The following is a 22,306-nucleotide window of genomic DNA, read 5'->3' on the forward strand; positions in this document are numbered from 1 at the left end:
ATGCGCGGGTGTAAAAACGTTGTTTTAAACGTCGTTTTTTGCTACACACGGTCAATTTCTGTGAAGTAAAAAACAACGTTTTGAAAAACGACACATAAAATTGAAGCATGCTTCAATTTTTTTTTGTCGTTTTTCACAAGACATAAAACGACGTTTTCCCCCACACACGGTCATTTAAAGTGACGTTTTTAAAAACGTAGTTTTTTTTCATCACATAAAGTGATGGTGTGTACGCGGCATAAGTAGTTTGTGTGGAATTTGCTAACGAAAGGCAGTTAAATAGGTCCTCTGCAGCCAGCAACAATAGACCCCCTCCAGCAAGAATACCCCCCCCCAGCAACAATAGATCCCCCAGAAATAGATCTGCCCAGCAACAAGAAAATCCACCCCACAAACAAAAGATCCCCCAGCTAAAATAAGTCCCCCAGCAACAATAGATTTCCTCATTAACAACAGACCCCCCCCCCCCCCCAAGCAACAATATGAACTCCCAGCACCCAAAAAGCTACAATAGAACCCCTAGTAACAATAGACTGCTCACAACAAAATACCCCCCCCCAGCAACAATAATGTAGATCCACCCTAGCAACATTAGTTTCCAACAGCAACAACAGATCTCCTAAAAGCATTAAAGTGGATGTAAATCCTACATGCATCCAGTGAAGTGAACAGCCTCAGATGATGCACAGGGATGAACCAAATCTCCCTACATACGTTTTACATGCATATCTGCTGCCTTTACATGTATATACTGTTTACAAAGTTCAGATTGTGAAAGGAAATTTTCCCTTCTTGTTTAACACAGAGTGTGATGTCTGGGCATACAGCCAAGATAGCTAAAATTGCTGATTGGAGGAAAGGCACACACCCCCTCTCATCATAGGCTGAGACTCTCAAAGGTGTTTAGTAACAGGACCAGCTTCCTGCTAATCTATTTATAGCAACCTCCCCTGACAGAAATGTCAAGCTGCTTTTATCTGATGTGTCCGAGAATTTGTCAGGGGTTATTAGGCTGATAACAGAGTAACAGGTCAGGAGAGAGCTATGGGACTTGGCTCTTTGAAGAGAGATAACAAAATACAGCAGAAATATGTGCCCAGCTCAAGTTTAATTAATTGGGTTTCCATCCACTTTAATAGACCCTTCCCTCAACAGTAGATCTCTCCCATCAACAACTGACCCCCCCAGCAACAAAAAATCCCCCTGAGCAACAATAGAATCCCCTCACCGGCAGCAATAGACCTCTCCAGCAACAATAGATCCCCAAGCACATCATAGTACCGCTTGGCATTATATACACCCATTGCTAAAGGTACTGAAACTGCATCCCCCCCCCCCCCCCATGTTCCCGCTGAAAAAAAAGCCCTGCGTATGACAGAATACCACTTTCGAAGTGATGTAATGTATTCTATTGTATTGTAATGTAATATTTAATTTCCGAGTATGCGTGATCTTAGTTAGATGATTTTTTTCAGACAAATACTGTACTAATTAAAACGAAAATCCTTCGTTCTTGTATCGTAAAAGAACGATTTTCGTGTTTGTTCCTTTGGATCATTTCACAGGAACTGTCATAATTGGCTCTCGAAAGCTGTGTACTAACGATCGGATTATCGCACGATCACGTCAAAAGCGGTATTTTTCATCCAATTTTCTGATTTTGTTTACTAGGCTTAATGCCGCGTACCGACGGTCGTTTTTTTTTAATGACAAAAAACTACATTTTTTGTGAAGTAAAAAAACGACGTTTTTGAAACTTCATTTTCAAAAACGACGTTGCCTACACACCATTGTTTTTTCAAAATGCTCTAGCAAAGCGCGGTTACAATCAGCACTCTTTTCCATTGAAGCTCGCTTCATAACTTGCTTCTGAGCATGCGCGGGTTTAAAAACGTCGTTTTAAACGTCGTTTTAGCTACACACTGTGAATTTTTGTGACACAAAAAACGACGTTTTGAAAAACGACACAAAAAATTGAAGCATGCTCGAATTTTTTTTTTGTCGTTTTTCAGAAGACATAAAACAACGTTTTCCCCCACACACGGTCATTTAAAATGACGTTTTTAAAAACGTCGTTTTTTTTCATCACATGTACGCGGCATTACAGTTAGTATTGTAGGAATGCTATATAAGGATTTTTCACAGAACAATGTTTTATTCTGAGAAGGCAAATATTTAGAGAATGACTCCATGCATAATATGAGGTAAATATTACATTGATACACTCATGAAGACCTGAGCATATTATAGATATGTTCTGCCATGTACATTTATTTCAGTGGAAGGTATTTTAAATCCAAATGAGCATGCATGCTACTATAACCACTTAACCCCCGGACCAATATGCAGCCTAAAGACCCAAGGTGTTTTTACAGTTCGGGACTGCGTCGCTTTAACAGACAATTGCGCGGTCGTGCGACGTGGCTCCCAAACAAAATTGGCGTCCTTTTTTCCCCACAAATAGAGCTTTCTTTTGGTGGTATTTGATCACATCTGTGGTTTTTAGTTTTTGCGCTATAAACAAAAATAGAGCGACAATTTTGAAAAAAAAGCAATATTTTTTACTTTTTGCTGTAATAAATATCCCCCAAAAACATATATAAAAACATTTTTTTTCCTCAGTTTAGGCCGATACGTATTCTTCTACCTATTTTTAGTAAAAAAAATCGCAATAAGCGTTTATCGATTGGTTTGCGCAAAATTTATAGTGTTTACAAAATAGGGGATAGTTTTATTGCATTTTTATTTTTTATTTTTTTTTTACTACTAATGGCGGCGATCAGCAATTTTTTTCGTGACTGCGACATTATGGCGGACACTTCGGACAATTTTGACACATTTTTGGGACCATTGTCATTTTCACAGCAAAAAATGCATTTAAATTGCATTCTTTATTGTGAAAATGACAGTTGCAGTTTGGGAGTTAACCACAGGTGGCGCTGTAGGAGTTAGGGTGCACCTAGTATGTGTTTACAACTGTTTGGGGGTGTGGCTGTAGGAATGACGTCATCGATCGTGTCTTCCCTATAAAGGGAATGACGCGATCGATGCGCCGCCATAGTGAAGGACGGGGAAGCCGTGTTTACACACGGCTCTCCTCGTTCTTCAGCTCCGGGGAGCGATCGCGACGGAGCGGCTATAAACAAATAGCCGCGCCGTGGTCCCGGATCGCTCCCCGAGCGGACCCGACCTCCGCATGTAGCGGGGGGGGTCCCGATCGGACCCCCCACCCGCTAATAGGCGAGGACGTACGTGTACGCCCATGTGCCTGTACGTGCCATATTGTGGACGTATATGTACATGCGGGGGTCGGGAACTGGATAATGACAGCTGTCTTCACGGACCTCTTAAACGTCTCATCCTGTTCTAGTGTTTACCACTGTACATTCGATCAATATAAACAGCCATAAGGAATCTCCTCAGTTACATAATAGAGTACATTTCCTCTTTGCTGCGTCAGCCTTGGGCTCATTGACAAGCAGCTGAGGTGATGCCTGTGGGAAGAACATTACTAATGTGCTCATGTTTCTTCAGGACAGTACAGAATGTATTATACATGCACTATACTCAGGGTTAAATTTAGACCTTGGGTGGGCCCAGACCACTTCAGGTTTGGTGGGCCTCTCATACAAAGGTATTAAAATACTTGGCAAATCCCCAAAGTTACATATCAAAGTCAGTTTAATGCACGTCATTGGACTTTGACAAGTTTACATGCATAGAAATGTTAAATGATTTATATAACAGAAGTAAATACATGCCAGCAAAACTCTAAGTAGATTTATAGGTAAGACAAATTACAAGGAACATAGCTAAGCTGCTTTGTACTTCATAGATAACAAAGTCTGACTCAAGAATTAACATAACAAAATGAAAGTAGAACTATGGGCAAAATATATATTTTTTTCATTTTGGATAGAGTACGGGAGGGTTATAACCCCCTGTCAGACTTTTTTTTTTTTTTCGCCATCTGTGTCCCATTGCAAGGATTTCCCTTTACTTCCTGTCCCATAGCCAAACAGGAAGTGAGAGGAAATTCCTTGGGACCCCCCAGGTCACCAGAACTAGTTTTCCCATCTGAAGATTTTCCCGTTATTACTTTTCTGGGGATAACCCAAAATTTGGAGTTTTCTTTACTTTCACTTTCAATGATAATGGTAAACAGGACAAATAGAGAGGGTCACTCTCCCTAATGGGGGCACAGACAGCAATAAAAAGTGACAGGTGTTCTGATTCGTCTCCACTCCACAACGTTTTCAAGCAGAGTTAGCGGTGCACGTTTTAAAGGTCACCTCACTCAAAAAACTGCTGCAAGAACCATTTTGAGGCGCCTTTGAAGTGCTTTTTAAGTGCTTTCCCTTAATTTCAAAGGAGAGGGGTACTTTTGCTCCAATTTGCTCCAGCAAAATTCCTTCTTGATCCCCTGAGAGGCAAAATCGGATCAATCAATCAACTTGGGTACATTCAGCCGGGTATGAATCTTGGCCGGTTTAGCAGGGATTCGAATCGTCTATGGCCGGCTTACCTGTCACTTTTGCTGGACAGATTGATATGTTAAAGCAAGCTGAAAATGATGGCCAGTTTACCAGGTGTAAATAAAGGAAGCCAAAAGAAAAGAAAAAAAAATGCAGCAACCATAAGAATATGTAAGCCGCAATATAATAAATTTGTGTCTTTGCAATTATATACGCTTAAAGTCTAGTACACGCCGCCAGCTTCTGTTGAATGGGGTCGACCAAAAAAAGTTTGCTGATTGGCTCCCAATCCCTCGCTCTCAACACAATAGCACATCGGAGGAGATCACTGTACTAACATTGCATAGTTAGTACAGCAGCTCCTCCAGAGCTGTCAGTTTTTGTTTTTTTCCGTTCAGCCTGCTGGATTGAACGAAAAAAAAGTAGCTGTGTATGCCAGGCTTTAAGCTAAGAACAGTACATTTTATCAACTTACAGCTAAGTAAATGCATCACACTTCAATACCAATAAAACGTCTTTCTATCTACACTTGGCATCCAAAAAATCCTAAAGGAGAAGTCCAGCCTGAGCTTGTTTGGGTCACAGGAATGTAATTTGTTTTGCAGTCCTATGACCCGTTTTCAGTGGAGAGCGGTCTGAAGTCCGCTCTTCGCTGATGTCACCAAGTTCAGTCGAAGAAGCGCATTATGCCAACTTACGAAGTCTGGATCCGCCAGCTGAATTGACTGATGGCAGTCTCAGCAAGACACTGAGGTGGCCGCTCCCTGCCCCTCCACAACTCAGTGCTCCAATGGGCATAGGGGAGCAGAGTAGGAGAGATGCTGATTGACAGCCAGCATCTCTCTGCTCGGGGATGAGAGAGAACCGAGCCATTAGCGGTGTTCAGTGGCTCGGTTCACAGTGAAGAGGCGGCAGCTGCCGCATCGATTTCATGCTCCATTCACATAGGTAAGTATGAATATATAAAAAAAATTAAAAACATACTTCTCTTTTAACCACTTCTATACAGGGCATTTTCACCCCCTTCCTGCTCAGACCAATTTTTAGCTTTCAGCGCTGTTGCACTTTGAATGACAATTGCGCGGTCATGCAACACTGTACCCAAATGAAATCTTTATGTCCCCCCCCCACACACACAAATAGAGCTTTCGTTTGGTGGTATTTGATCATCTCTGCGGTTTTTATTTTTTGCGCTATAAACAAAAGAAGAGCAACAATTTTGAAAAAACACCATATTTTTTACTTTTTGATTTAATAAATATCAAAATTTAATTTAAATTATTTAAAATTGTTAAAAAAAAAAATCGCAATAAGCGTATATTGATTGGTTTGCGCAAAAGTTATAGCGTCTACAAGATAGGGCATAGATTTATGGCATTTTATTTTTTTTACTAGTAATGGCAGCGATCTGTGATTTTTATTGTGACATTGCGGCGGACATATCGGACACTTATCGGACACTTTTGACACGTTTTTGGGACCATTAACATTTACACAGCGATTAGTGCTATAAAACTGCACCGATTACTGTGTAAATGTGACCGGCAGTGAAGGGGTTAACACTAGGGGCCGCTGAAAGGGTTAATATGTTCCCTGGGAGTGATTCTAACTGTAGAGGCAGGGGGACTCACAAGGGGAGGAGACCGATCTGTGTTCCTCTGTACCGGGAACACACGTCGGTCTCCTCACCTCTGACAGGAGGTGGATCTGTGTGTTTACACACACAGATCCACACTCCTGCCGTGATTTCCGGCAATCCCGGGTGCCCGGCGGACATTGCGACCGCAGGGCACGCACACCAGGTCGTGAGCTTTGCCGCGGCCGCGATGCAAAGGACGTCATATGACGTCCACTCTGAGGGACAGACAGTTCTTGCCGACGTCATATTATTATGGCTCGGTAGGGAACTGGTTAAATGAACGCCTTAAACTGTATCATCTTTAGAATACTGCTCTCTACATCCAGTTGACAGAGAGAAAAGTCCTTCATGGGTCATTATGGGCCTCAAAAAGAATCTTTATAGGTAGCAATACGCAGAGTTATCTCTCTCTTGAACAACTAGTGACCGTTATGCCTAAATATACTGTGAGAATTCCATTAGTACGTGAAAAGGTGTCAGCGAGTTCCTCAATATATAGGAAAACTACCTGTTAGATGGATTGAGACAGGACCTGAGCTTGGCAAACGCTACAATTGAGACAATGTTGTCTATGAACACCTTACTAAATTCACTGGCAAAACAGAGATACATTTTGAAGCTTTGGTTCTTATCTCTGCATCAGGTAGACCGCCTACAGCTGACCATAGATCAGCCATTTTTTTGTGTTCAACCAGCGTGTTCAACTAACCTGATTTCCCCATCCACACACTCAATGTGGATAGAGCAGTACTCCCTGCTGTGTCTCCATATTCTGACAGCAGGAGATTCCTCCATTGTCACAATACACTGATTGGTGCTGCAGGCTGATTGAGTGGAAATCTTCCAATGGGGCAGTTGAACCGAAGTCAGTTGGAAGATTGACTTCAGTTCAGCCACAGTGCCCATAAATGGATCGAAATTTGGCCAGTCTCTGCTGAACCATCCAAATTTTGATCCATGTTCTGCTGAACTACCCAAATTTTGATCAATGTATGGTTAGTTTACGTTAAAGCATTTGTTACTCTAACATTTCATATTCCTGATATTTGCCTACTGTACCATGTACTTGTATGAGAAAGTATCCCGTTTCCTTTGTATTGCTTCCTTAATGTAAAATCCCTGGTGATCCTGCCAGACCCTCTGCTTTTCTATTAAAAAATGACCACGCTAAGCAGAAAAACACACTGGCCTAGATTCACGTAGGGCGGCGTAAGTGTGGGCGGGCGTAGCGTACCGTATCGTATTTACGTTACGCCGCCGCAACTTAGAGAGGCAAGTGCTGTATTCACAAAGCACTTGCGTCCTAAGTTACGGCGGCGTAACGTAAATGTGCCGGCGTAAGCGCGCCTAATTCAAATTGGGAAGAGGTGGGCGTGTTTTATGTAAATAAAGCATGACCCCACGTAAATGACGTTTTGAACGTACGGCGCATGCGCCGTCCGTGGACGTATCCCAGTGCGCATGCGTCGGATAGATTGCCTAAGATACGTCGAACACTGCCTACGACGTGAACGTAACTTACGCACAACCCTATTCGCGTACGACTTACGCAAACGACGTAAAAAGATACGATTGTTTAGACGTCCATACTTTGCATGGGCTGCGCCACCTAGAGACCTGCTTTATCTTTATGCCGGCGTATGTCTTACGTAAACGGCGTAACTAATTGCGACGGGCGTACGTACGTTCGTGAATCGGCGTATCTTGCTCATTTGCATATTCGACGCGGAAAAACAACGGAAGCGCCACCTAGCGGCCAGCGTAAACATGCACCCTAAGAAACGACGGCGTAGGAGGTTTACGCCGCTCGTATCTTAGCCAAATTTAAGCGTATCTAGTTTCCAGAATACGCTTAAAGATACGACGGCGCAGATTCTGACTTACGACGGCGTATCTACTGATACGCCAACGTAAGTCTTTGAGAATCTGGCCCACTGTGGTCAGTTCTCTAGCTATGCTGGGAACTCAGTGTGCTCTCCTCCAATGATCAGACCTGTTCTGACAGGCCCCGCTGCACAGCCATTCACCGGGAAGCTGAGTGTGCTGCTGCTTCTCCTCACCCAGCTCTTCTGCAGCTGAGAACAGAGGCAATGTGATCACTTATAAAAAAGTGAAAAAAGGTATTTACTGTATAATGTTTCATTCTGGCAGGCCTTGACTGTATTACTTTCTTTTGCTGGAGGCAGAGGTATCACTATAGATTTCTGTACCCTGGGTATAACATGTCCATACCACATGTTATAATACCACAAGCAGTGGAAATGGTCACAATGTACACCTACAGTATAAGTCAGATTTCTTGGTTAGCCCCATATATACAATTAGTTTAATTAGATTTTTACCGTGGGATGTGGCAGCCATGTTTGTTTTTGTCCTGACAGGTGTCTCTGCCCTTTTTCCCCTAGTTACAGCTCTGGCAAGCACTAAAACATGATTATAAGTACATGCTTGCAGGTAGCGCAAAAGCAATGATGTATAAAGTACAGTTAGCCCCGGCAACTAATAGCTCTGTTTACTGAAGGTAGATAAGTGGAAAGTAAATTCCCATTGGTTATATACATTAATGCACTTTGCAGATTGCTGTCTGCCTCATTAAAATGATTATGTTGAAAATTGTAAATAGGGCATCATGTATAAGTACAATAATAATATTTGCTTACTTAATATTTACTAGATAAAAGGATTCTCTGCTATCCTGGCTGTGAGAAAGTTAAAACCTAAGTACAGCCATAACAAAAAACAGAAACAAAAAAATCAGCACAAGGGACATTACCTACAGTCAGCAGGATGTGTCCCATGTCCTGATGCCTCTTCTTTTAGGTGAGATCCTCTCGGCGCCGGCCGTACGCAAACATGCGGCCTCTCGGCGCCTGGTCCTTAGCGCCAAGGGGCCAAATATTTTTGTGAATTGCTGCCCATACACCTGTGCCGAGAGTGTGCACACTGCACGCCCGCCGTCTAATGAAAAGCTCCCGAACGCTGCTAGGGATCGCGTTTCTGCCGTGACAGCCAATCACAGCAGTCACATTGGCTCAAGCCCCTCCCTGCCCTCCGGCGCCATAAACTGTTTAAAGGGTGGCGAGGTTCTGGCGCTAAGAGGTTAAACACTTCCCTCCTTCTAGGGTCAGTAACTTCACTAGGAGTTCCAGTCTCCTGTGAAAAAAATAAAAGTAAGCAGCTACAAAAACTGTAGCTGCTGACTTTTAAAAAACAGCCACTCGCCTGTCCCACGATCCAGGAGTGTGCTCACCCCACTGTCTACTTTCCTTGGTGCCGGCATCTTAACTATGGGCGACGGGCTGTGACAGCTTGTGGCCTCACAGCCGGGTGCCCACTGTGCATACACGAGCAGCGCTGCACATTGTGAATGGTCAAGCAGTCTTCTGGGACTTGTCACATGTCCCAGGCGACTGCAGGGGGAGGGAGGGTGGTAGGAGAACTTCTGGTTCTGATTGCCTAGGTGGTCGGAGCAGAAGTGGGAGTGGATACCTGTCAAAATTGGGTACCCGCCCCCCCCCTTTCCCACTTTGCTCCTCAAAAGTGCCAATTCTTCCAGGGGAGAGGGGGACAAGTCCTTAAAGCAGAACTTCCCATTTTGGTTGGAGCTCCGATCTGATTTTTTCCTGACGAGAAAAAAGAGAACCTGCTTTCTATCTTTTTCCAGCAGTTTTTCCGCTGGAAAAAGTCTGATGAAGCATAGACACGGTCGGGATTTCCGACCAAAAGCGCTCATCTGACTTTTTCCAACGGGAAAACCGATCGTGTGTCGGGGCATTAGTATTGCAAAACATACTGGTGGCATTGGTTACAGAAGGATTTCTAAACTTTGAAATGTTCCAGTGAGCACTGTTGGAGCCATTATCCGGAAGTGGAAAGAACATAATTTCACCATAAAGCGGCCTGGACCAGGTGCTCCTCACTAGTTTTCTGACATAGATGTAAAAATAATTATCAGCAGAGTTGTCCAAGAGTTGGACCACTCGTGGAGAGTTTCAGAAAGACTTGGAACTAGCAGGTACAACTGTTTCAAAGAAAACAATAAGTAATGCACTCAGCCGCCATGGACTGCATGCTCACCAGTCACCACGCAAGACTCCATTGCTGAAGAAAAAACATGTTGAAGTTAAAGTTTGCTGCACAACATTTAGGTAAGCCTGTGAAATACTCAGAGAATATAATCTGGTCAGTTGAGACCAAAATTGAACTCCTTGGATGCCATCATACACACCATGGCACTGAACATCACCCCAAAAACACCCACATACCAACAGTGAAGTTTGGAGGTGGGAACATCATGGTGTGGGGCAGTTTTTCAGAATACGGTACTGGCAAACTTCATATCATTGAAGGAAGGATGAATGGAAAAAGGCTTTCTTGATAAAAATCTACTGCTATCTACCAGGATGATGAAAAGGAAATGAGCGTGGGTATTTCAGCAAGACAATGATCCCAAACACAAAGCCAAGGAAATGGTCAACTGGTTTCAAAGAAAGAAAGAAAATAAAGCTGCTAGAATGGCCCAGCCAATCCCCTAACTTGCATCCAATAGAAAATCTATGGAAAGAACTAAAGGTCAAAGTTCATAGAAGAGGCTCACAGAACCTTCAAGATTTGAGGACTGTTGGTGTGGAAGAATGGGCCAAAATCACACGCATGTGACTAGTTTCCCCATACAGGAGGAGTCTTGAAGCTGTCATTACCAACAAAGGATTTTGTATGAAGCATTAAATACATTTCAGTTAGCGTGTTCAATACTTTTTCCCTACATCATTCCATTTTATTACACACTTCATTTCTTCATTTCTGAACTTATTTGTTTTGGTTTCTTTGTATGTTGGGTCACAACCCAACTGCATGGGTTGTTACCGACATGTGGGGAAAATTTCATGTCACTAGCACCTTTAGAAATATATTTGTCTTAAAAAATGGTGACACATTCAATACTTATTTTACTCGCTGTATTTACACGCACACACCTAACAACAGTACTTTATTTTACTCCATCTGCTCATCCCCCCCCCCTACAGTTATTACCTTTTGTATCACTTGACCCTCCCTCCTAGATCGTAATCTCTAACAAGCAGGGGGCCCTCTAATTCCTACTGTATTAAATAGTATTGTAATTGCCCTCATGTTGTAAAGTGCTGCGCAAACTGTTGGCGCTATATAAATCCTGAATAATAATAATAAGTGTGTGTATATATATATATATATACACACACACACACAAACACACAGAGTACATTGACGTGCATGTTTGTGAAAAGATCTTTGGTAAAGAAGATCTTTTGGGATTTGGATTTTCCAATGAATATCTCATATCTTTTACTACGCTATTTATAAAAATATTACCACTAATTTTATTGTAATAGTTAAATACACCACAAATTATAAATATGAGCTCATACTATTGTAGCACCCTCTAGGTAGGTAGGTGCTAGTGTAGGATTTTTGTAGGTTAGGTAAATTTAGACAAGCTTGGCTGGCAAACAGGCCTGCTTGTTTTTGATTTGGTCTGGGCTGGGAGTGGCTCAGGGTAGCAGCTGGTGACTCACAGGCAGCATCACTAGGACCTCCCTTTTCTTTTGATACGCTTCCAGAAGAGGAGGAGAGGAGAGGTGGAGCTGTCTGGGGTATTCTGAGGAGCCCTGACCAATCCCCAACTTGGATTGGCAGGGGCAGGCCTCCTTAAATACCCAGCTGGGGAGGAGTTGGAGTTGTTCAGAGCTTGGAGAAGGAATGCTAGGCTGTCGGGGGCCTTTGAGGGAGCCTTCCAGTCTGGGGGGGGGGTGACATTGGGCCTGGGGTTTGGGTGCAGACGGGGCAATTCAAGAAATCGTGAAGGTGTTCTGGACAGAAGGCACAGGAGGAGCAACAGAGGACAGCAGGAGAGAGCATTTCCTGGGAAAATCTCCAAGGAGAGGAACAACTAGTCGCAGCCAGGAGGCTGGTAAGTGACATGTACAGTTAGGAGGACTGGGGAGGCACGTCTGAGAGGACTGGGAGCATGCAGTTTGGGATGGGTGAAGAGCCAGCAGAGTGGGCTGTGGTGTCATGGGCAGTGGAGGAGGGCAGCTGCAGCCAGGAGGGCTGGCAGGGGCTGAAGATGGGTTACTGGGCTTAGTTACCAAAGTTAGGGCAGCTAGCACCAGGAACTTTCTATTGCTACACTAAATGGGCCGGTGGTCCCTGCCTGAAAAAGGCAATTGTTAAGGCCTGACTGAGCCAGTGTCAGGCCTAACCACTTTTTGCTAGCTGTGCCTGAACATTAGAGAGGAAGCAATGTGCAGGAGGAGAAATTGAGTGTATATACCAGAGTGTATATAGTTGTCCCAGCAAGTTCTGCAAAATTCCATTGGGCATCTCATACTTCCTATACCCCATTCAAGTTCAAATCCCTCAATAAAACATAAAAACAAGCCCATGGACTGTTTTCTGTCTGAAAAGTGAACTCCAGGCTGGGCGGGGTGACAGGTGGGCCACATCACTTAGCATCCCCTACGGGGGTACCGCTACACTATACATTACCCGTGCATTGTGAGCACAAAAAATGTAAAAAGGGTTGCATACACTTAAAGACAATATTTAGGCTACCATTGCTGAATTCTTCATCTGTAAATCCTGGTAGCCTGGCTATCACACTAATGCAATGAATTCATTACTTTGTGATTCACTGCTCAGCTCAGGACTTTTCACTCCACTCTGACTTCACTGCTTGCATGCTTAATCAGGGTCAGGGATGGAGAACATACTGAAGCCAGAAACGGGAAGGCCACCAGCAGAAGCAGGTCAGCGAAGGCAGCCTACAGATCTCTCTCAAGAGAAATGTCCTTTAAGTATATTTAATCACATATGCAGGAAAAGTCATTTGTCAAAAAAACAGCTCCAACTAAACAAGCAGATTTGAATTAGTCACTATATGTTTCATCTATTTATACTGCTGCTTATTGGCAGCGTGACAACGTTACACATAAGAAATTTCTGGTGATTAAAATGATGAGGCATTCTATGTCTTTTCATGTAAACTGGGGGTTTGTGCACCGCACTCTGCTATTACTAAGTGGCGTTCACCAGGCGATAAAATAAAAGCAATATGCTTATATTGCCAAAATTTAACTACTTGCCGCCTGCGCTATAGCCAAAAGACGGCTACAGCACGTGCCTTAATTGCCGAGAGGGCATCCATGGACGTCCTCCCGAGCAAACGATGTCTGCGCGTCCATGCGGGTCGCACACGGCGCTTTCTGTGATCACCAAGTCTATGAGACTCGTGATCACAGATCAGAGTAAGGGGTTGATTCCGACCCCTTACCATGTGATCTGCTGTCAGCCAATGACGGCTCATCACGTGATGTAAACAGAAGCTCGGTAATCGGTATTCTTTTTTCCCGATCACCGGCTTCTCTCAGAGGGACATCAGTCCCTCACACAAAATCACCCATCATGGATCATCAGTGCCCATCAGTGCCATCTATCAATGCTGCTTATTAGTGCCACCTATCAGTGCCCTTCAGTGCCACCTATCAGTGCTCTTGAGTGCCAGCCATCAGTGCTCTTGAGTGCCCGCCATCAGTGCTCTTGAGTGCCAGCCATCAGTGCTCTTGAGTGCCAGCCATCAGTGCTCTTGAGTGCCAGCCATCAGTGCTCTTGAGTGCCAGCCATCAGTGCCAGCCATCAGTGCCAGCCATCAGTGCTTATTAGTGCCGCCTATCAGTGCCCATCAATGCTGCCTCACCAGCGCACATCAGTGAAGGAGAAAAAATACCTGTTTTCAAAATTTTATAACACACTATGAAACAGATTTGTTTTTGTTTTTTCATTTTCTGACATTTTTTATTTTATTTAGCAAAAAATAAAAAACCCAGCAGCAATTAAATACCACCAGAAGAAAGCTCTATTTGTGTGAAAAAAATATATAAAAATGTCATTTGGGTACAGTGTAGCATGAGTGACAGTGCTGAAAGCTGAAAATCGGTCTGGGCAGGAAGGGGGTTTAAGTGCCCAGTAAGCAACTGGTTAACCACCTCCTGCCGGGCTGATGGCTTTCTACGGCCGCAATGTGGATCCTAATTGCCGGGAGGCCGTCTATATACGGCCTCCAGCCACTGGGGCGCGCGCCTGCCACATCACTGAGTTCTCGATGTGCATGCCTGGCGGCCGCGATGTCCGCCAGACACCCGCGATCGGCGGTTACACAGACAAGGAAGTGGATCTGTGTGTGTAAACACACAGATCCACGTCCTGTCAGGGAGAGAGGAGACCGATGCTGTGTCCCTTGCACATAGGGACACAGATCGGTCACCTCCCCCAGTCAGTCCCCTTCCCCCACAGTTAGAAACACTATGCAGGGTACACATTTAACCCCTTCCTCGCCCCCTAGTGTTAACCTCTTCCCTGCCAGTCACATTTATACAGTAATTAGTGCATATTTATAGCACTGATCGCTGTATAAATGTGAATGGTGCCAAAAATGTGTCAAAAGTGTCCGATGTGTCCGCCATAATGTTGCAGTCCCAAAAAAAATCGCAGATCGCCATTACTAGTAAAAAAAAAAAAAAAAAATAATAAAAAAAATAATAATTCTGTCCCCTATTTTGTAGGTGCTATAACTTTTGCGCTTATTGCAATTTTTTTTTATTTTTTACCAAACATATGTAGAAGAATACGTATCGGCCTAAACTGTGAAAAAAACGTTTTTTAAAAAAAAATTGGGATATTTATTATTGCAACAAGTAAAAAATATAGGTTTTTTTTTCAAAATTGTCGCTCTTTTTTTGTTTATAGTTGTGAGGGGGTCAGCCCGTCAGCGGGTGTGAGTGACCCCCTGGACGGGTTCAGCACAAAAAAACAAGTAGGCACAGCAGACGATGGTAGGAGGAAAACAAAAAGGTGCAGATTTTATTTGAACTATATACAAAACAAATGTGACAGAAACAAAAGAAATACAAAAATAAATCCTGGTCACTTGACCGCTTACTAAACACATTGGTGTCCCTAACTAACGCCTGGGTACAGCCTAGTGCTGCCCCAGTCCCTAACTCTCTGCTGGTCAGAGTTTTGGTAATAGTAGCCACACAGGCTTTGTCTCACCGCACAAAGATCACTCCCCAGTAAGGATGAGCTCCGGCGTGTTCGCATAGAACACGTGCAGAGCCCGCCAGGAAGTCGGCACCCACGCTGCTCTAATCACAGCCAGGCAGACATTTCCCGATGCTCGGCTGCAGCGCGGGTGCCGACTTCCTGGCGGGCTCCGCACGTGTTCTATGCGAACACGCCGGAGCTCATCCTTACTCCCCAGACTGTTCACACAGGTCTGGTTCCAGGTTGGAGCATATCTCTTAGCATGCTGGGAGTTTTTGTAGAGGACCTAACGAGCCCACCTGATACAGCTGGGCTCATCAAGTCCTCCCAGCACTCCCCCTAGAGGTACAAACTGGCATTAAGCCTGAACCTAGGAGAAATATATACAGCATCTTGGATGCAACCAGGGGATTTAACCTGCCTACTGTCACATAGGGCAAAAAAGAAAAACCGCAGAGATGATCAAATACCACCAAAAGAAAGTTCTATTTGTGGGGAAAAAAGGACGTTAATTTTGTTTGGGAGCCACATCGCACGACCGCGCAATTGTCAGTTAAAGTGACGCAGTGCCGGAAGCTGAAATTTCGCCTGGGCAGGAGGGGGGTATATGTGCCCAGTAAGCAAGTGGTTAAAGCAATTCAGTATTTACATTCAGTGCATCTTGCCTATGGTTTCCTGTAAGCATCTATCCAGCCAGTGTATTTGGAAAAACCTTCAACTCCTCTTATTATTTTGAAGCAGTCTTCTGGAGAAATCCTATGAAATCCGTTCCCAGGAAACGCAGTCCACTGAGATGTTTTGTCAATCTTTCCTGTGTCAGTTCTGCCTAGCAGAGTTTATGAGAAATATCTGCAGCACAAATATAGACATTTTAAGAGAAGTTCTGGGGAAGCTCATTTATTTTTTATTTTTTTTTGGAATAGCTTTAAAGTCACACTAATCTCTAGTTTAAAACAATATTCTGTTTAGGTATGAATTCTTAAAGTGGAGGCCCACTCCAAAAAAAAAAAAAAATACACCAAAATCCTGTAAAAAAATGAATTTTGACTTACCAGAAATGGCAGTTGCTATGCGGAAGTTCCTAATCTGCCTCTTCTGAATACCGCGGCAGATCTTCTTCCATGTCCTCCCCGCGTTGTCTTCTGGGGAATGGGGCGCACTGCCTTCTGGGAACTGTGTGTATCCCAGAAAGTAGAAGCCCATTCACAAAAGCGCTGCGTGACAACTCGCGCATGCGCAGTAGGAAATGGGCAGTGAAGCCGCAAGACATTGCCGGCGCCTAGGACAGGTAAGTGTCCTTATTAAAAGTCAGCAGCTACAGTGTTTGTAGCTGCTGACTTTTAAAAGAAAAAAAAATCGCGGGTGGAACCGCGCTTTAACTCAAAAAATTCCTTCTAGTGCTCTCAACCTTTTCCAAATGTATTTTTTCTGCTGCTGTGATGCAGTGGCATCACTAGGGTTGGTGTGACCTGGTGCAGCAAGACATGGTGTCACCCCTCCACCAATAATTTTTTTCCCATTTTCTGAAAGTACGCCAAAGATGCAGCATGCGGAATTTTGGGTGCTCTTTCAGAAAATGCAGAAAAAAACATGCAAACTAAAAGCAATCTATAGGACTGCGGCTATAACTGCAGGTAAAGCATAGGATTACACCCTTCACATTAAATAGCCCCTGAATCTCTGGCCCCTTTACATTACACATACCCTGCACCTCTGGCCCCCTTTACATTACACAACCCACTGTACCTCTGCCCCCTTTACATTACACAGCTTCCTGTACCTCAGGCCTCTTTTAAATTACACAGCCCCCTTTAGCTCTGGCCCCTTTTATATTACACAGCCCCCAGTACCTCAGGCCCCCTTTAATCCCTCTCGTGGCACTTATGTGTTCTGCCAGTGGGGAGCCTTCCCTATTGGCAGAACACAGTGATTAGTGTTGCCGGCTATAGTCAGTGTGACTAAGGCAAGCCATAGATTATGTGTTTTTCTTTCCTGCAACCACAGATTGCAGGAAAGAAAATCTCTTGATTCCACCATCAGCGTTGGGGGAGCATTAGTGTTGATGGACAGAATCCCTCCTGTGGAGCTATTGTGTTCTCCCAGCAGGGGGGTTGTTGGGAGCAGTCCCTGCCAGGAGAACATGGCTGGCAATAATCGGATGTGAAAATCTGACAACTGCCCATAGATGGATTGACTCCCAGCTGGTCCCTGCTTAACTGGCTCTGAGATTCAGATATTAGTGGATCTCCATATCAAATTTATCCACGTTCGCAACCCTGGATATCTTACGCCCAGTCATCTGGGTTCACACTAGTCATATGCCACCACATTGCTGTGCACATCACAATTGATGTCTGTGCGATGCAAATTTAGCCATACAAACTGTATGGCTGAAATCGCATTGCATTCGCACCAAAATAGTGCGGAACACTTTTTTTGGTCTGCACTGGAATCTGATTGCACAGTTTGCACTGTGATCTGCAAACCGATTTGGGGGTGTCGTTAACTTTGCATTGACACCTGTAGCAGTTCGCAGATGTCAATGTGGACTGCCTGCGATTCAGGTGCGATGCGGGAACACCCACGGGATTCATAGGGGTTTTTTGCATTGCACCAGTGTGAACAGGTTAGATAATGAGCCCCCTGGGACCCCCAATCTCCTACCTCTATTTTTTCTCTTTGTTTTATCCTCTCCCTTTTCTCTATAAGCTCTAACTACATCTTTCTTTCTAGCTTGACATATAAGGATCTCACTATACTCTTACTGGTACCATTTTTGGTGAGTTATCTAACGTTATGCCTAAAGTAGTATCAAATTCTCTTTTTATACTGTCCTATTGTGTACATGATGTAGTCTTTTAAGTCCTTCCTGAGAATGTATTTAACCATTGTACCTGTGCTCATATGTTTATTGCACGATTGATATATGTGTATCTATGCAAACAGTGAGATTTACTAAAACTGGAGCACTCACAATCTGGTGCAACTGTGCATGATAGCCAATCAGCTTTTAACTTCGGCTTGTTCCAGCCTTTTTTTTATGTTTATTAAAAGTCAGCAGCTACAAAAAGTGTAGCTGCTGGCTTTTACCGTGTTTCCCCGAAAATAAGCCCGGGTCTTATATTAATTTTGGCAACAAAAGACACAGTAGGGCTTATTTTCGGGGTAGGTCTTACCATGTAATGTGCTGTCTTCTCTCCCCCTCTCTCTCCCTGCCTGACAGGAATCCCCAGTGTAAACTGAGTTAAAATGCTTGTAAAATCCTATAATCCACTCTATTACAGTAGTATATAATGTACAATGTGTGTGTTTCTGTAATATAATTGTGCCAAATACCTTCTGTGACCCGCCGGAGCTCTCTTCCCCGCAATTATATTACAGAAACACACACATTGTACATTATATACTACTATAATAGAGTGGATTATAGGATGTTACAAACATTTTAAACTAGGGCTTATTTTCGGGGTAGGGCTTATATTGCAGCCCTCCTGGAAAATAACGCTAGGTCTTATTTTCGGGGTAGGTTTTATTTTTGGGAAAACACGGTAATAAACATACATTTACCTGTTCCACGGTCCAGCAAAGTACTGCCGGGAGCTTCGTTTTCGATTCCCCCCCCTTCACCGCCGGCGCCTCCATTGCAACTGTGGGCACCCGGCCATGACAGCTTTCGGCTTCACAGCCGGGCACTCACTGCGCATTGCGCAAATGGCGCAGCGCTCCCTGAGTGGACAGGTGTCACGTGTCCCAGGTGATCGCCTACAGGGAGGGGCCGCTAAAAGGCGATATGACGTATTGCCTAAGTGGTCCCTGATCTTAGCCAAAAGGCTTCTCGGCCTTTTGGCTAAGATCAAGTGTAGTATCTGTTCTTATCAGTTGCCAGTAAGTGGTGCTATGCTAACCGTCCTGAGTACACGGCGAGGTGGAAAGGGATGGCGGTTGGCAGATGATAAACCAGCTGGCGTGGAGGTGGAGGCCTTCTGATTTGGACGGAGAAACATGAGGTTGAAGCTGAGGGGCCGGGCCTGGATTTTGTGGTGCCTGCCCAGGTCAGTTGTTCAGGAGAGAACACTAGCTCCTCCTTCCCCTTGGGGGGAGTGGTTAGTATTTCCCGAACGTGATTAGGTGGGAGTGATGGGAGTAGCCTATTGGCGTGGGCTCTCCCCAATCTCTCAGAGCTCCTACCTTCCTGGCTAGGATGGGTGCTGCTGGTCCGGGCCGGGGGTCAGGGTCCATTGAAAAGCCTGTGGAGATAGTGCCCCTGGAGTGGCAGTCCAGGGGTGCCATACATTGCACGAGTATTTGAGAGGGCACTTACTCGTATGGCACCAGGGCCACGTCTCCACAAACACCCTTTTCACACCTGCCTCTAGGGCCGGGCCTTTTGGCTGGGACCAGAGGAATTTTTGTTTCCTGGCCGGATGGCCGGCCATCATATTGCACGATTGTCACTTTCCACTCACTCTCCCACCTTCCTTCTCACCCACTTTCTTTTTTATTTTACCCCCGTGTTTGTCACTTTATGTCTTTTTTTGTTTGGTGCACGTTTTGTACACCTTGTGTGTGACAAGTAGGGTGCCGGTCCTCGGGCCAGCCCTGAACGTCTTGGGAGTGGGTGGACATGGCCTTCTGGCTTAGTTCGCCTGCTCTCATGGGGTCTCCCTTCGGGGGAGCCCCACCTGGGAGGGTTCTGTTTCGGCAGACCCTCCAAGGAAGTTGGGTCCAATGTCGGCTTCAGCTGCATGGGCCACAGATTACTCTAGTCCCCGTCTGGAGCCTAACGCCCCGGGGGATCAGGGTTGGGTCCTCCTCACAGAGGACCATTTGACGTAGCACCCGTCTGCACGTTTTTGTGAACACTCTTTATGTGTGTGCACATTTTTTCTGCACCGGGTGGAGTTTTTTAGGTTGTGTTATGCACGCCACAGGCTTTTCAATTAAAAAAAAAGTGGTCCCTGGGCAGAAGAACGAAGTGGGACAAGAAATCCCACTCCAAATGAAGCCCCCAATCCCCCCCAAGACAAATTACATGCCAAATGTAAGGGAGCGAGGAGTGGATTAAGCGGAAGTTCCACTTTTGGGTGGAAATCCGCTTTAAGCGTTGACAATAAAACCTGGAAGCTGATTGGTTTTTATGCAGAGCTGCACCACATTTTGCAATTTCTAGTTTTAATAAATCTCCCCTAGTGCATCGTTATTATTTTTTCTGATACTTTCTTACTTGGATTTTCCAAAAAAGACTTGTAAAATACATGCTTTGTCTAGGTAAACTTGCAGATGTCTGAAGCTTAAACACATGATCTGTTAGAACTGACTGATGACTGAAATGGTAATAAACTGTAATTAAAAGAAAAAAAAATTCCATCTTAGAAAGGAAAAAGCTCTAGTGCCATCTAGTGGATACATAGAGGTATTCCCGTCCAGGTTATTACAAATCTGTACTATGTGCAACGGGGCAGTCCAAAGCTGTTTTTAATTTTACATTTTTATAAAGCTAGAGCTAACCTTATCCTAAAATGTAACTCCTATTGCCTAACCTGATACATAAAAATAAACACAGAACCTAAACCCTAAACCTGTGCTTGAAGTTCCTGATCCTGTGCCAAGAACTGGGAACTAGAAATCAACTGGTTTGTTAAATCAGTGGTACCATTATGAAGATGTACTCTGTAGAACTACACTATATGATACCAGAAGGGGTCAAAAAAGTGGTGGGTATCCCCATCCAACCTACTGTCAGTATAAGCCCATACGCCAAACTGGCCAGATCACAGCATTGGGCTAGCTCATACTGTATATCCCATATATCCCATCATGGTGTATGACGGATTCTAAACTTGAGCTGTGCCCCCTGGAGAATCTTGGAAGGATATTACGGATACCCGTATCTGTATCCACACAAGCTTTATTGCTGCACAGTCACCTGGCAGCAAATGCAACAGTGAGTGCGCAATACATGTGGGTGGAGGTTGGTGTTCTGGTTACCACAGTTTTTCACGTTTTTCCCCATTTTTGTTTGGAGTGGCGTAATGCAAACAAAAATGTGGAAAAACGTAAAAAAAAACTGTAGAGCAGATCCTCAGAGTTTTTTGTTTCTTTTTTTTATTAGTTTGACAGCAATACAAAACAATACCACTATACAAATGAAGAACGATATTAGAGCTTTATTTAGGAGGTGTAAAATATCTTAGATTTGCATTAATAGTTGTAGACAGAGCTTTTTTTCTCAGAAAATAGGTGCAGGAACTCAACCACGACCCCATTCATAATTCACAAACAGTAGAAGGGTCTTAAAGGGGCATTAAAGCGGGGGTTCACCCAAAAAAAAATCTTTAACATTACATTCAGCCGAGTTGTCAGAATGACAATCGGCTGTTTTTTTTTTATTTTATCCCTGTACATACCGTATTTTCACCGCCGCTTCCGGGTATGTCTTCTACGGGACTGGGCGTTCCTAATTGATTGACAGGCTTCCGACCGTCGCATACAGCGCGTCACGAGTTGCCAAAGGAAGCCGGACTGCGAGTCGGCTCTATACGGCGCCTGCGCACCGACGTTCGGGCTTCTTTCGGCAACTCGTGACGCGCAGTATGCGACGGTCGGAAGCATGTCAATCAATTAGGAACGCCCAGTCCCGCAGAAGACATACCCAGAAGCGGCGGTGAAAATACGGTATGTACGGGGATAGAATAAAAAAAAACAGCCAATTGTCATTCTGACAACTCGGCTGAATGTAATGTTAAAGATTTTTTTTTTTGGGTGAACCCCCACTTTAAATACCAGGATTGCATTACATACAGAGTGTAGAGTTCAGGGGGTTACACACAGAGTGCAGAGCTGTCACTTGTAAACACAGAAACCAGACTTCTGTGTTTACAAGTGATTGTCGTGAGCGGACACCAAAGGGTTTGAGCCAGAGGTGGTGGAACTGAGTTCCCCCAAGTTCCCTCTGAAAAAAAGCCCTAGTTGTAGATAATTGCATGGCTTATATTCCTGAGAGTAGTAACCATATATGAGTGGGAGGTAAGATGTAATGAATCCATGGGGGCATCATCTTAACCACTTTAGTACAGTACACAAACAAAAAAAGACAAACAATTGTGAAAAA

General features: G+C 44.2%; 1 protein-coding gene and 1 pseudogene across 1 annotated transcript in view; one reads left to right on the forward strand and one right to left on the reverse strand.

Annotated features, from left to right (window-relative positions):
* The window catches only part of PFKFB3 (6-phosphofructo-2-kinase/fructose-2,6-biphosphatase 3), a 119,562-nt gene that overhangs the window by 91,791 nt on the left and 5,465 nt on the right, over positions 1–22,306 (reverse strand). The window lies entirely within an intron of this gene.
* On the forward strand, positions 19,023–19,158 carry LOC120933972 (annotated as a pseudogene).

This window comes from Rana temporaria, chromosome 3 (genome assembly GCF_905171775.1).
Source record: "Rana temporaria chromosome 3, aRanTem1.1, whole genome shotgun sequence".
NCBI classification, from domain to species: Eukaryota; Metazoa; Chordata; class Amphibia; order Anura; family Ranidae; genus Rana; species Rana temporaria.